Source organism: Fistularia commersonii, chromosome 5, assembly GCF_037954325.1.
Source record: "Fistularia commersonii isolate RoL2024-O1a breed Wild chromosome 5, RoL_Fcom_v1.0, whole genome shotgun sequence".
NCBI classification, from domain to species: Eukaryota; Metazoa; Chordata; class Actinopteri; order Syngnathiformes; family Fistulariidae; genus Fistularia; species Fistularia commersonii.
The window spans coordinates 17,941,152-17,958,082 of record NC_141288.1 but is presented as its reverse complement, the minus strand read 5'-3'; the positions used below and the strand labels follow the sequence as shown (position 1 = coordinate 17,958,082).

The window sequence follows — 16,931 nt, the reverse complement described above, 5'->3', positions numbered from 1 at the left end:
AATGAGGGGAGAAGCTAGATAAGCTCACGCAGGGGTGCAAGACCAACACAATTGTTATTAAGGAACCCCAAGAGTGTCGGGGTTGTGTTGAGGTAGGAAATAAATTATTCTTAAAAGCGTCATTACTGACAATTTAATACTTATTTATTTATAATTTGAATTGAATGATTTTAAAAATGGAAAACCCAGCTGATTCCACTAAATATAACAAAATATTATCCATAGCTACATGACAACGGGTTACTATTTGTTTCTACCTTCCTTATTGCAGTGGTAAAAAAAAATGCAATATGGCCATGAATTCATGAAAATGTAAATTGATAATAAAATAAAATAAAATAAAATAAAATAAAATAAAATAAACTGAAATAAAATAAAATAAAATAAACTGAAATAAAATAAAATAAAATAAAATAAAATAAAATAAAATAAAATAAAATAAAATAAAATAAAATAAAGTGGCACGACGGTGTAGTGGTTAGTGGGTCTGAGGCACGGCAAGATGGTCTCTGGTTCAATTCCAGCAGGGGGATTTTCTGTGCGGGGTTTGCATGTTCTCCCCGTGTCTGCATGAGTTCCTCCGCAGAATGAATGGATGAACGAAAATAAAAAGACCCACATCATCATTTCTTGTCACAGGCCAGAGTCACAACACAACACAAACCAAATGATTCCACATATTTGCCAGAGTAAAGCGTTTCAGATACATGACAGATATATGTAAAGACAGATTTAATCTATTCAAAAAGTCAAAGGTTTAGCAGTGAGATCCAAAAAAAGAAAAAACAGCAAAGGATGGCTTTTGTGATACAGAAATTTGCATGCATAATATTTGCACCGGTTCCATTAAATTACAAGTTGCCACAATTAAAGACCTCTGGCCTGCATGCTGAGCTTTGAGGAGATTTCACAGTGTTTGATAATTGGTATCTCGTAAATTCTTTTGATTAGATTTGATGATGGATCATGACAAACAAGATAAATTAAAACGTCACAAGTCGCCACAGAAACATGTGTGGCATTTTGGATAACTAAATCCCAAAGTAGACGGCAGGACAGTATGATTGCTTTTCAAGTTATTGTTAAACTAGGCCTGCGACTTGGGGATGGTAACCGGCTCCGATGGATGCGAAAAAAAAAAACCAAAGCATGATAAAAATGAAATTCAAACGGTTACAACAGCACGGTCTCAGTCACAGATAACAATAACTGCCCCTTCTGGCAACAAAGCAAACGCAAAATACAATTGGACGGTGCTCCATCCTGGAGCCACGGAAATGCCGCGCTAATTCCGTCTACGAGCGTGTCGCCTGAAAGAAGCATTTATGTTTTCAGCTTGTGACTGCGACCGGGATTTTATAAGGATCCTTTTTTTCTTTTTTCGGCGTTTCGTCTTTGCCGATTTGCTCTGATGATCGGCGGCGATAGACAAAGCTTGATGCACGGCAAATTCGGGAGGTCAGAGTCAGACACAGTGTTTAGTTAGTGGCGTCAGTGACGCAGACGCGGCCCGAGGACCTAACCTTTCAGGGCTGCCCATGGCCAGAGGTGCCACTTGGGATTCCCTTTGAAGAGGGAGCCTCCAAAAGGAACCGCGAGACAAAAGGACGGCACAGGATTCTCCGAGATCTTACATCCACTTCCCTCTGAAAGGACAAACACCAAACAAAGGGAGGTTGTTCCACGTCCACTCTGGTCTCGTTCCATAGTGAGAAAAATCGGCTGCAGCGCTTAAAAACCCGCCGCAGGTCAGGAGGTTGATTTTCATAGAACAACTTCTCCAGAAATTAACCCAGTTCCTACGGATCAAAAGGTTCAGCCTCTCTAATCTCTCTTGGAAAGCCATGTTTGTGATGTAGAATGGCTCTGAATTTACCGAGACGCGTTTTAAGACGATATTTAGTGGATCCAATTCCTAAGGAATAGAAAGTGTGAAACGTCGGTGTCACGTCAGACATCATTGGCCTGAATGTTACTAAATATCATCGCAGGAGATTTCACATTTTGTGGCCAGCTCTGACAAACTGATGCTTGGAAGATATTGAAAAAATAAATTCAGAATGTGTCGGTGTTCTATGTTGACTTTAGATCAGATCTGGGCATTTTGCCTTTTGATCAGCCCCCCGAACTATTTTCTTTGAATATTTTTAAAAGTATCTTCAATCGATATTGAATTTAGAAACTCTTTTGTTTCTTTTTGTATGGATGATTACATACAAAGTAATGTCGGCACATTTATATGATCATTAATGATTTTAATGGTGAAATTTTTTTTTTTGATATCTCAATTACATTTTTTCATTTTGTTCAATTTACATGCTGCCTAGTTGGCCCGTGCATAAAAATTAAAAAAGAAATGTGGCCCGCCGGCCAAAATAATCGCCCACACCTGCATTAGATGATACAGAGTTCACTTAAATGAAAGAATGCACTGCGAAACGGTTGACGCGACTGCACTTTTATACTTTCTTTGGCTTTGGCTTTCTTTGCAACTACACCTTAGCATTCCTGTCACTTTAAAAATCAAGCCCTAGCAAATGTACCTTAGCATAACTTGTTGTTGCTCTCTGTGACAATCTATTTATCATTTTTTTGTACTTTTGCACTGTGGGACTTAGAGTGACGCTATAAGTAACGCTCTGTAGGTGTTAACGTACGGCAGTATGATAATAAAGTTGACTTTGACTGATGAAACGTAACCGTTATCACCCGGATGTTGATACCTGACCGACAACCGCGGCCAGATGTTCTGCGTGCACCGCGGTGCAGAGAAAAAGAGCTGCGCAATCACGATCTACAGCATTTCTGGAAGTTCAGATGAATGAATAACCGCGATCCCCAGATGACAAATGAATATTATGTAATAACATTGTGAATCAGTTTATTTGAAATTCACTTATTTTTCCCCTTTTCAACAATGAGTGACGTCAGCGAGCTAACATTATTTGTTTTTTTCCTGGATGGGCAAGAACGTGTCCGGTTCAATTCCAACAGGAGGCCTTTCTGTGTGGGGCCGACACATTCCCCCCGTGTCCTCCGGGTTCTCTGGGTCTAAAAACATGCAGGAGGTTCACTGGACACTAAATCAGGGGTGTCAAACTCATTTTAGCTCAGGGGCAACATGGAGGAAAATCTATTCCCAGGTGGGACAGACAGGCAAAATCATGACATATTAACTCAACTGTTAATGTACCTATTACATTACATTACATTACATTACATTACATTTGGCAGACGCTTTTATCCAAAGCGACTTACAATAGAGGACACAGGGACTGCAAATACGCTTGCAAATACACGATGCACAGGAAATATACAGAACAGTAAGCTTGGGTTAGTGAGTTTTTTTTTTTTTTTTTGGACAGAGACACACAAACGTACACACACACACACACTGCATAGCCTAACTTGCTGCCAACCTGATCTGGGGCATCAGCGCAGTAAAAAGTCCTGAAAGAGGAACATTTTTACCTGTTTCTTAAGGTTGAGAGGGATGATGCTAGTCTTGTTGCTTCTGGGAGTTTGTTCCACCACTGAGGTAGTAGAACTGAGAACAGTTTTGCCTGAGATCGCTTAGAGCGAGCAAAAGGTACTGCTAGGTTTGTATTAGAGGAACGCAGCTCTCTGCCGGGAACATAAGGTCTTATCATTGTTTAATTCACCCCCTGAAACCTGGTATCTTTTAGTTTTAACCGCATTAAACCCGTTCTGACACCCTTGCTAAATGGTCAAGACGCGTGAATGAAAGTGAATGGCTGCGTATCTCTATATGTGACCGATCCGGGGTGAACAACGCCTCTCGCCCAATGAAAGCTGGAATCCAGACTCCAAAATCGGCATAGCTAATGAATGAATGAATGAATGAATGAATATGTGAAACGCACATTCAAAGCATTTGAGCTTAACGCGAATACAGGTCGCTTTTACAATAATGTCACGCAGATCCCGGCCGTCGTTGGCCGAGCTAGAGACATACGACCGTTCACGAGACAATGCGAACCGATCGCACACTTCTGGGCTGCGGGAGGAAACTAGAGAACCCGGAGGAAATCAAAAAGACGCCTGTTAGAACTGAACTGGGGAGCTTCCTGCATGTTACCATACTTGGTGCCATTGGTGCTGCAACTTTTGAGTCACATCGGCGCTGTTGGTCATTATTAGCCAACTCTCCTTTTCCGTCAGCACCTCTCCCGGTCTGAGTCAATCAGGCAGTGACGGAAACACTTCCGGGAGTGAAATGACGCACGGCCCCTTAGGGTGTATTTTAGTTTTACGGCTTTATCAGCAGAAAAATGAAAAAAACACCAGCACACGCACACCTTCACCAATTTATCCCGAAGTGATCGGAAGATAGGTTCGATCCGCAACCGTCGAGAACGGCGGCGCGTCTCGGCTTCTCCCGAAGAAAGAAGCGAAAGCAGGTACAAATAGCTTTGGAGACGCCGCTTCAAAAGAACATTTTAAGCCAAAACCAACTATTCATGGCTCTGATGAAAGGAATTATAAACTGCCTGACAGATAATTAAACTATTATATGCTGTCTAGTCCACTAACCCTGTTAAAGACGAATTGACTTCCTAATCTGATTAAACCTCTCAGTTTCTGTCCATATTACTTGCAAAAGTGTATTGCTTTTGTTTCCCATAGTTTTTTTTTTTTTCTGCATCATATTTATTAGTGTTTTGATAGGAAAATCCTGGTATACATACACAATATTCAAATGAAAACGCCTGACCGCACACATCCACTCCCTCGGAGATACATCTGGGTTATTTTGTGTAAAAAAAAAAAAAAAGCGAGGGAACACTGGGACTCACAGTTGTCCACATTCGCTCTAAACTTAGTAATGCGTTTCCAATGGCCCGTTACAACCGGTTCAGACTGTGAAAAATCCAGAGGCACGGGCGCTTTCGCCCCCAAGTTATGGGAACTTTAGAAAACTCGGTCGAACACAGATGGCGAAAAAGAGAGAGAGAGAAAGAGAGAGAGAGAGAGAGAAAGACAGAAACAGACAAAAAAAATAAAAATAAATAAAAATTGCAAAATTAATGAGAATCTGCTGGAGAGGAAATAAGTGACCTCTAAAGAATATTGTATAATGTGTATCTTGTCATGAGGTTTTGTAAGAATGTGTGTGACTCTGTCAAGGAACCTGTTCTAATAAAAGTTCAAAAAAAAAAAAAATTAATGAGAATCACTTAAACTGCAAACCTTCATTGAAACAGCGATATATCAAAGATTGCATTCAAAATACTCTTAAATAAATAAATAAGCAATTCAATCAAGAAAACCTAATGAATAAATAAACGTTGTAAATAATAATAAAATAAATACAATTATTACAAAAGACAGAAAGGAAAAAAAAGACGAAAAAAATAGGAAAGAATGGGTCGTATAGTGGATCTATCTATCTATCTATCTATCTATCTATCTATCTATCTATCTATCTATCTATCTATCTATCTATCTATCTATCTATCTATCTATGCACTGAAATGACCATCATCACTGAAAAGTAATGAAACGGGATTGACTTCCTCTTTATGCAAAACATGCAGTTTGAGTCACCGGATGTGTTATGTCTCCACATATAAGCAGATTTTATGACATATTAATATATCTATAAAACATCAGCATCTGATTGCCTGTACTTGAAACCGACGGCGATACATTAACAACACGCCTTCTCACCCACAGAAAGCGAACAGCTGAGCCGGTGAAAACACCTACTCGGGTAAAAGTTCCCCCCCCGCTGGGCCGACTCGCTCAAATCCACCTTCCGGCTGATTTGTATATTTGTGTTTTCCCACCCGGCTCCTTGGGTCGAGTGTCACATTTGAAATGTGATGAGGAACTTAAGCTGCCTGTTTAATACTTAGAAAAAAAGAAAAAAAAGAAGAAGAAGCAATGATGGGTTTATTTGATGGAATAAAACTCCTATGATGTTTTAACAGCCTCATTAAATCATGGGTGTGCATAACTTAAAGAGGGAGTCTGGGGCTTGACAGAGAGCGAGTAGGCCTTAACCTGAGAGAGAGATAGAGGTTTTCAGTGATGCATACCGGAGAATAAAAAAAAATAAAAAAAATAAAAAAATCAAAGAATTTGAATAATTGGCATAATTCAAGGTGGCTTGGCACAGTCAGGGGGAGTGTCAGTTTTTGGGCGAATCTTTTTCGCCGTCCTCAAAGAGAGAGACGGTCTGCACAATCAGCCCCGTGAACTCTGACCCCGCTCAGAATAATTAATGAATAACAGAGGGGATAAAGACAAAGGCGAAAAGCGGTCTGGTTGAGCGGCGAGCGAGGGGTAATACATCAAAGAATGCTGTTAATTGGCCCTGCGGCTTTCATTCTTTGCCCCATTTCTTTCAATTCATTGACTCAAAATAATGGGTTCAGGTTCATTATCAACAGGTCATAAGCCCTGGGAGTGCCAAAATTCAACAGGAGAGTCAGGCTTGTGTGCAAGGGAGTGTGTGTATTGTTGGTCGGTGCATGTGGACAAAAATGTGTGTGTGTGTGTGTGTGTGTGTGCTTAGCTTTTGCCTGGCCCCCCCAAAGCCCTGATGACATCAATTCCACACGGGGGGAAACTATGAGTTGTGTGGCCGCAATAAGACGAAGAGAAACAGCCTCGTGATTTTCTTTCTTAATTTATCCATGTTTTTATTTTCATTTTTTTTCTAAGGCCTACAAATAAGACTTTTTGATATTTTTGGTGCATTTTTTTTTTTTTTTTCAAATTTACGCAATAATCGCCACGATGCTGGAATATAACTGGTACGGGCAGGTGAGTTAAACCGACGCGCCTTCTCCGGCTGTACTTTTATCGTCTCCGCTGTAGCATTTTCTAAAGGTAAGATGATAATAAACCCGATTGTAAAACTAAAATACTAATAAATCAATCAGTGGAAGGAAGCTCTATGATGACGTGTCGCACGGAGGGGAGCGAAATCAATCCATCTGGAGAATTTGCAGTTGTTCAACTGGATATTCATTCCCTCAAATCAAACTTTTAAAACATATGCGCGTTTGTCTGCTTGAATAAAGAGCAGCCTTGTCTTGTGTCACCATAGAGGAACCCTCTCCGCCCCCCCCGGATGGGTCCATTCCACCAAAGCGCCGCCGTCACGGCCAAACGCAAGGCTGAAAAATGTGTATTCAAATGGAATTAGACGCAATCCAATTCGGACTCCGTCGGAGTGATAATGTCAAACGCAAAAAACAGAGTTTTTTAATGGAAGCGGCGCGCGGATTAGCCGAATACAATACGATTACGCGACGAACGTGGAGGCGCGGAGCCCGCTGACGTAACAATCGGAGGAAACGGTAACTGACGAATCCGCGACGTCTCGTGCGAGCGGGTGAACAACTGGAACACGTGTGAAGATTTAAAAATAACACAGCAAAACATTTTGAGTGACGCACGCCTGATTTCGTCAGGTCGACGATGTTTAAAACCCGAAAGTCGGCGTGTGCATCCACATCTTTGGCATGTGTTTGGCGTATTTGAAAGATAGAGATTGGATGACTGTATTTTCTCGAAATAAACCTTGAATTGTGATTTCTCACCTCCACGTGAGACGACTCCGACCGGAATACGGAAAGAGACGCCCCGTGAAAAAAAGCCACCGGTAGAAGACGGGGTGTTTAACTCAATTACCGTAACTTTGTGTGCTCACGACACGTGATTTTGTTATAAATGCTCCAGCGCTCGCTACACGGTGAAATATTTCAACTATGCACACGGTCGTCCAGAGCGGAGTTTTCCTCTTTTTTTTTTTTTTTTTTTTCTTTCTTCTTCCTTTCTTCCCTCCAACTAGTCCTTTTAATTGCTATACGAAAGGTTTCCCATACCTGGGTGAGCCATGTCAAGCAATTAATACCCTGAAATACGCCTTTTAAGTGAGTCTTTTGGTCTCTGTGGCTCCCCATTGTGATGAAAAAGATTGGTGTCGTCTCACGTTAGCCTCGCACAGGTGCCTCCTCCGCCTGCATATTAGATCATTACCATAGCCACAGATGGAGAGATAGTCACAGTGAAGCAGATGAAGAAAGTGAGAGGCAGACATCTGGACAGATAAGGTGTGTGGAAAGGAAGAGAGAGAGAACGAGAGAGAGAGTGAAGGGAATAAAAAAGTAGGATCTGTAGATGGAGGTGCACTGATGTTTATAATCACTGATAAAAGGGAACGTTAGACAAAGAAACGCGACTAAATCCCGTCTTGTTAACTGCAGCTTCAACGACGTGCACGGCGTGGCAACGCCGTGCACGTAGCCATTCTGGATCGGGTGCTGCTTTTTCGTTTCTCGCCCCGTCCGTACAATCGGCGAGATATAAAGGTCTTGGTTGAGGTATCGGCGTGCCGTTGGGTCATCTTAGTAGCCACCCTTAGTAGATCCCTCTGATTGGCCGCATTGGTTTCGCTCAGCTGATGACAAGAGATAAATATCTGACCGGAGCAGCGAACGTGTCGCATACTTTTTAATACCTTAAAACACTTTATAGCCTTGACTTTGACACTTTATATTTTTATTTGTATTTCTTATTCTCCTTCCTTCCTACTATTATCTATTATTGTTATGTTTCACTTGAAACTCTGACACAACAATTTCCTTCGGAATAAATAAAGTTGTTCTTATTCTTATTAAAAATAAAAATCATTTTTCAGTATCATCTTATCTGATCATCATCGACAGGAAGGGAGCTCTTTTGAAACTTATTTTTATTTAAAAGTATCTTCATTTAAATGCTGCTTTGCTACGTAGCCCTAGCTTGGTGTGTTTTTTTTTTTTTAAGCGACTGGTGCTGGATTTATGGGGGGGTTCTTCAGATAAGCGGTTGTAGATTTTTATTGCATCAGTAGATGATCGAGGTCTTTGCAGCTCCGTGGCCGTGTACGTGTCCAACGCCTGCGTTGAGGCCCGAAATACATGAAATACATGTCTGGCCGAGCGCACACAAAAACCGAGTCTATCATTGAGGGCTTAGACGGATCCCGGAGCATGTTGGTCTCTCGTAGATGCGTTTTCCTTAAGGGTTTATAACAAATATAAGAAGTTTTTCTCAATTATCGCTTCCTTTTCCAACCACTACACAACTTTGCCAAACTTCTATTCCGGGCTTTTGGACTAATCTAAATTGAATCATCACCCGCATCCCAAAAAGTAAAAGCACCGTAACTCCGGTTTGAATTTCCCAACACCTAATACCAAATCAGACCTTGTATTCTGCATTATGTCCTCGGCGCAGACTAAAACTTCAGGTCCTTTGGGATACAAAGTGACTGGCATGTGCAGTGAACAGGTCACGACAGATGAGCTGGCAGTGACTAAGACTCTTGGAAAGGACACTGACTGAATGATGGGGAAAATAAATTGAACTCATGCAGAGGTAGTTACTCAATTTATCTGAGACTGGCAATCGGACGAACGAGGGCAGCTGGCAGTGTCGTCTGACCGATGAACTGGAAAATAAAAACAGAAATCTCCTATTAAAATGAGATTTACATGCATCCGCCCTTGATTTAGCAATGAAGGCAATTAATTTTGACTTTGGTAACAGACAAGATCTGAATGCACCGCACTTACTATTACACTAAACAGCACCTCATGTCGGGACACAGTTTGAGCACCTTTGCTTGAACCCCCTCCCTCTTTTCCAACAGACCTGTCTTAATTCCTTGTGGCATAGATTTAACAACATGCTGGAAACATTCTTCAGGGATTTGGGGCATCTGGACATGATCCCTTCATGCTGTAGCTGCAGATTATTCTGAGTACATTGAACTCATTGCCGTCTGAAATTATGAGCTATGTGACATGGTTTGTTAGCGTGCTAAAATTAGCCGTTGCGAGATGCTAACGCCGTGGCCACAAATGGACGGACATGGTAATCTGCGCATAGCTGAGCTCGCACTTGTCTTATTGAATGTTTCTACTCATTCCAGAGACTCTTACTGTATTGCGGCTTCATCATTTAAATGCTATTTTGATAAATCCTCCCGTCAATTCTAAAAAAAAAAAAAAAACACGTTTATTTTGGCCGCGGTTACGCTTTGCTCAGATTTGTCCCCGATAAAGCTCTGCCCCCGAACCAAGACGGACTGGTAAACACAAATTGGACTCAAGGATTCACGCTTGTAGGCTTTGAATGACAAATTCTGACCCTGCCAGCGGAGAGCCAGACTAGTTAGTCAACGTACGATCTTTCTATCTTCGGGGGGGGGGGGGACAGTCCCTCCGATCGGAAATGCGGCGGTTCGATTCCTGTCGGCGTGTCAAAATGCCATTGGGCGAGACACCGGACCCCCCTTGAGGGTCCGGTTGGTTGCTTGCATGGCTGCTCTACCGCCGTTGCTAAGCGAATTGGCTTAAAGCGCCACTTAAGTGGAGATCGCTCCAAGATCCGGTTGTCTACTAGTTACAATGAACGGTTACTAGTGAGTTCCTAGTAGACCGTGAACATCTGGCTATTATTTCCTGTTGTTTCTCCTATATCCAATTCTACTTGTAAACCCTGGAGACGGAAAGGGATGGGAATCCCCGTAAATCATCTCGCACCAATAGCGCGACATATTATTCAAGCGCCTTCAATCACCTCAGCAAATCTTCCTTAGCGTCAACTCACTCATGTTTTTCTGTTTTTTTTTCCCCGCTTGTCTCTTTTAATACTTCAGCAGGTGTACCGAATAAAGCGTCCAGAGAGTGAATTTTGTACTTTTATAGGAACTGAATATCAATGATGTGATTCATCGCAGGTGATTCTAAAAACACACCTGTATTTAACAGCAACGTGGATCCCTAACTTTTGAGCTTTTACCTCTCACTCCCCTCACTTTTCTTCCTCTCTGGGTCTTCCTCTCTGGGAAGATGAGTGCTGGCACTCTTCCTTTCGTCACAGCAGCTTACTCATTCAAGGAGTACAAAGATAGCCGAACAGAGAGAACAGGCACCTCTTTGTCCGCAGCACAAACCATATAATATTAGTTCGGGTAAGGTCAAAGTTGATCTAATTTTCTGCTTAGTTCTCATTAAACAGCTATTGCATTATTTAATTTCCCACAATCAAGTTAAAAGAGGGGGGAGGTGTAATCAATATATGCCCACCAAAAGCTTCTGAACAGTGGTTTGCAAATTCAGTTAGGGAGAGTAGGATGCTCTTTTTGATGCCACGTTAAGCTTCAAAGGTCAGAAGAGCTGCATTGAAAATTTACTGATTCTGATCTTCACTCTGTTCTGCCGCCAGAAACCTGTTTTGTAGTGAATATTAATCAAATGTTTCATAGTCTGTGAACGATAAAAAACACCTTTAATCCAAGATAAATAGTTCATAATACATCAAAATACGGTCTGACCGGCCGTTAAGCACGTTGACACTTGTGAACTTTGCTATATTTCCCCACGGAATTTTCCTGAATAGCTTTATTTACTTTTCTTAAAGCTAAGCAAAAACATCTGATGTGGCTTTTGATTCGCCACACAGCAGGATCGAGATGCTTTTCTAACCCAGCCTCCGTTTCCGCCTTCCTGGATTCGGCATCTCGCTCGTGCTCCTTCGGGTGTCCGAGGCAGAATCCGAGAAATGACATTGTGGTTTGAAGACAAACAAAAAAAAAAATCTTTCGACTCGTACGGTGTCTGATATTTCCGACTCCTTTCTCAACATAGGCGGGGTAATTCCTCTCAGCACGGGAGCATTTGGTTTGAGCGCCGAAAAGACTCGAGGTCGAAACAGTTTGGGGATTAAACATGGCTAAAGAACCCTTTGGTACTTTTGCTTGTGCAGCAGCCGGTATTGCTGAGACGAGTAGGAGACTGCTTTTGGTTCTTTTAATCAAAGAATATTCGGTAAATTGAGAGAATCCCACTATTTTCCATTCTATTCTATTCTATTCTATTCTATTCTATTCTACCACATATCATAATTACATTGTTGAATGAAAGTGATAATAAACAGAGAAAAATATATTTTTAGACTAAGCTGTCAAAATTAACGCGCTGATCCAATTTAAACGCAATGAACACGCGTACAGCCACTCAATGACTCAAAATCCCACAATTCCACCGGCTGGCGCAGGTCGGTGCTGAAATGCCACACCGTCGGCAGAACTGACTCGAGATGGGCGACTAAACAACCCATCAGCAACTCTATTGGAGGTTTGAGTCCAAAATAATCGGAAACAGGACAATCGATCAACATAGGGAAGTAGTCACGAACTGCAGGAAGAAGTTTTCCTTTCACGAAGCTGCTAAAAGTACCGAATGAATGCCAAGAAGATATTAGTCGGGGAATCCTCTGAGAGGTATTCGGCGAACGCGATACCCGTCTTGGGCCAAACCTCAGATAATGTAAAAAAGTTAAGTCTGTCTGGGCAGCTGGATGAAACAGCACCACAGTAATAAAACTATTGGTTTGACTTTGAAATAGAAAAGAAAAAATGTGGCAGATCTTTATTTGGAAAAAAAAAAATTGGAAAAAATATGTTTTATATAGTATATATGAATGTGTGTATATATATTTCTATTGTACAAGTTTCTATCAGCAAATAAAACACAATGAAATATGAATCTGCATTATTTAATCACGATTAATCTGAATGAATCTATAACGATCAAGTGATTAATCTGGTTAGATATTTTAACTATCTGACAACCATAGCTCAAAATTTTCTAAATGCTTTTAGTTCAGTAAGAAATATGATTGCAGGTCGCTATACAAGCCCAGATGGCCAAAATGCAAGTCCTTAAATTACCTGAAATGCCATATTTGTTCTTTTCAGTCATTTATGTCGATCAATACGCAGCAAAGCTGTAACTTTCAGATGAAATACGATAAAGAGTATTTCTTCAACAAGACTTAGCAATGGATGGATAGACACAATTTTATGGAATATTAATTTATCCATTCTCTCTCTCTCTCTCTCTTGCTCTCGCTCTCTCTCTGTGAATATATATATATATATATATATATATATATATAATGTATATAGACACTTTACTGATCCACATAGGGGAAATTCTTTTGTAACAGCACAGTAAAAGTTAAGTGTCAGTAAATATGAATACAAAAAAAATAAAGTGACAATTAGAAAATGGCAAAAGACATCCACAAATAAATAGCCAGCAGAGAGAACAATATAAGGTGTGTGTGTGTGTGTGTGTGTGTGTGTAGTGTGTATATATAGAAGTGAGTAGGACACCACCAGACCGAAACCATGAGCCGAGAAAGAATGTTCATGGTTTCCACAATAACAGCAAAAATAACAGAAAATAAATAATGAGCTTTGTAAAAGCCGAACCATCGGCAGAGTTGTTGTTTTATAATATATTTATAAATAATGATATTTTCTACCGGACAGTCCTTTTGCATTGCGAGCCGGGAGCGTCTCGCACTCAGTCATGTGCATAACTTTAACAAGCCCTCACCTCCGTAGCCGAGCCCACCAGGATGTTTTTGAGCATCTGCCACGGCCAGAGATTACATTTGTCTGCAGCGCAGCCCTCTGACATCACAACGAGAAGCGGTCCTAGTTCAGTGGACGGTGAGACGCCCCTTTCAAACGCCGCAAACCGCTTTCGCCCACAATCCTGGGGTTTCGTCTCGGCCGACAAGCCGTACACCTGTGGCTCGAACTTACATCGAGCGGAGAGGCGGTCACGATTTATTCCTCTTGCAATTTGAAACGAATGCAACACAAAGCGTAGCAAAGTAGTGAAGTAAAAACAAAATTTTAAACACCACACAAAGGTGTATTTTAACCTGAAATTTTACCTAGTTTGACCTGGATTTGGATTGCTGAATTGCTGAATTTGAAAAAAAAAAAAAAAAATCTATCCTTTGTGGGAGGGTTTTATCCCCAAATAATCTGAAGAACTGATTTCGGACATCTGCCGTCGCCGTCAATTGGAGGCCATAGTTCTAACATTTAGATGCAGACACTTAGTGTACGAAACTGTGCCAACTTCTTTTCCCACAAAACAATACATTTAATCGTGATTTGACAATGTAACAGCCCGGAAATGAATTTAAACCAAACGGGATCCGTAAACCAAAACAGATGCAGACCCAATGTTATTAGTGAAGCTCCACGTCAAAAGGAAGCGACAGTTTGTCGGGCTTGAAGTCTTTGTATTCGAAAAGTCACGGTAGAAATTACAGGCCGCTGACTGAGGCGACAGTCACAAATGACAAGGGACAAATGTGCGTGCATGTGTGTGCAAGGGAGTGCGTGGAAAATGCGAATTCACACACGTGCAGTGGATCTACAATCTCTCAGGTGTCCTGCAAACGGACTCCTTTTGACTCCTCACAGAGAACGTATTCAAACTGATTTAGCAGCATAAATCGTATTATTCCATTTCGACTAATTACATCTGCTCTGCACTGATAAGGACAGGCTGCACGCACCGCATCCCCTTTTCTTCCCTCCACCCTTCATTTAACTCTACTCTGTCTTTTTCATTGACTGCAACTATTTATGTCATGTTTGTTTTATACAAACAAAAAACAAGGGGGTAAATTCTGTAGATTTTTTTTTTTTGCCGCGTCTTTTTGTCACTTGTTTTTGTTTTAAGCTAGTTGTGATACAGCCATCAGAACCTCCTTTTCATGCGAAATATCTTCGATCTGTAGGATGTTACATGAACTTTAACTACTCCTGTCATTTTTATTTTGTGATTTGATCCACTTGTGGATGCGTGCACGTTATATTAAATGGAATGGACGTGAATAAAAATAAATATGAACTGGAATAAATGTGCAGCTTGTAATAATCAAGCAAAGACTGTGCTAAGAAAAATTCAATACCTCATAGTTTTGTCACTTTTACCTGTTTTTACCTGTTTTAAACTATTTGTAAGACAGCTATGAATACAGCTATCCAAAACCATGACCCCCTTATATGCAAAATATTTTCGATCAGAAGGATGTTACGTGAACTTCAGCTACTCCTGTCATTTTTATTTTGTGACTTGATCCACTTGTGGATGAATGCACGTTATATTAAATGCAATGAGGTAAGTAAAAATAAATAGGAATAGGAATAAATGCGCAGCTTGCAATAATCAAGAATGCGCTTATTGCATTCATTGTGTTTACTTTTGTTTAAGGCAGATTCAATAACTCATAGTTTTGTCACTTTTACCCGATTTTACCGGTTTTAAGCTAGTTGTGATACAACCATCCAAAACCCCTTTTATACGAAATATCTCCGATCAGTAGGGTGTTACGTGAACTTTAGCTATTCCTGCCATGTTTATTTTGTGAACCTTATATTAAATGTAATGGATGTGAATAAAAATGTATATGGATAGGAATAACAGTGCGCAGCGTGCAATAATCAAGCAAAGTATGTGCTAACTGCATTTATTTTGTTTACCTTTGTTTAAGGCAGATTCAGTCCCTCATAGTTTTGTGACTTTTATCTGTTTATCCCTTTTTTAAGCTGTTTTTTACCCGTTTTAAGCAAGTTGTGATACAGCTATCCAAAACCTCTTCCACACAAAATAACTTCGATCAGTAGGATGTTACGTAAACTTTAACTATTCCCGCCATGTTTATTTTGCGATTTGTTCCACGTGGATGAATGCACGCCATATTAAATCTAGCGCACTGAATTAAAATAAATATGAATCGGCCAATTGCCAATTGCATTCATTTTGTTTACCTTCATTTAAGGCGGATTCAATACCTCATCAAGGTAACAGGCGAAAAACATACGGGCGCACGCTCAGTTTCACATGTAATCCGGTTAAAATGGCTATAATATTTAATTCATATGAGAATCATTAAAAGTGTAGAGGTACCGTGTCCATTATGCATTCCTTTTCTAGCAGGATAAAACAGTCCTCAGATGTGGGAGCTGCACTTTGAAGTGTTGTCTCAGAAGCGGCCAACTCTTACAGGAAGTCCCTGATGTTTAAAACATGCCATGCAGAGGGACTAACAAAGGTGAGCACTTGTGGCGTGGCAGAGACGAGCCGAAAAACGGCCAGCGAGGAATTTCGCTCGTTCTGAAACACGCCGCGGACGTGAAAAGCAGCGGGAGTAGATAAAATATCCAGGTGGGTGACGTCGGAGCGGTAAAAACATATATTGCAGGACACACGGGGGACGCAATCTGCGCGCTATTGGCTTTTTCTCGACCTTCAAAAATGATTTCGATACAGAGGCAAAAATAAGATTACTGTACATATGGTGGTATCGGGACCGGCATTCGCTATGTAATGAAATCATCCGCCGTTGACACACACGTGTCAGCGAAGGGAGGGGGGGGTGCATGGAGCTATCGTGTATTGCAGTGCTAAAATGGAGTCTTTAAAAGCATAATCCGTGCATAATGTATTTAACTGAATCATTGTGATTAGATTTGTTTTATCAAATTTAGTGCCGATTACTTTATTAAAGTGCATCAAAATATATACCTCCTTCAATCACTTTCAGCAGTGATCGTTCAAGGCTTCTAGACTCCGGCGGACATGTTGGATATTTACTTCAGGTGTCGGTGAGGGGAATCCGGTTTGACGTGATTCGCTTTAAAAAAAACAAAAACAAAAACAAAAAATCAATGGAAAAAAATGACAACTGGAGTTTTATAAATGGTTTATAAACGAAGAGTCTGGCTGGATGAGGTTTCACATCAATGGATGTCATTTCTTTAACCAATTATTCAACAAAAAAATAAAAATTCTATTGAATGGAAAAATGAAACATTTGTTCTAATTGGCTTAAAGTCAGGAATTTGGCATGGACATACTTCAGGCCAGTGTCCAAAATTAAAACTTTGAACATTTCCTTATTTACTATATTTAGTGCTTGCGCGCATGGGGCTACTGGTTTTTCCTTGCATGGTAGAAAATACCCTTGGATAAACAATTAAAATCTAGGGATTTGCATCGTTTTCAGACGGGCGACACACACGGCGGGGC

At 40.7% G+C, this 16,931-nt stretch overlaps 1 protein-coding gene and 1 long non-coding RNA gene across 3 annotated transcripts in view; one reads left to right on the top strand and one right to left on the bottom strand.

Annotated features, from left to right (window-relative positions):
* Nucleotides 1-16,931, bottom strand: part of LOC147234244 (uncharacterized) — a 116,497-nt gene that overhangs the window by 24,329 nt on the left and 75,237 nt on the right. The window lies entirely within an intron of this gene.
* tfec (transcription factor EC) overlaps nucleotides 1-16,931 on the top strand; it is a 47,005-nt gene that overhangs the window by 16,638 nt on the left and 13,436 nt on the right. The gene's annotated exons all lie outside the window — the stretch shown is intronic.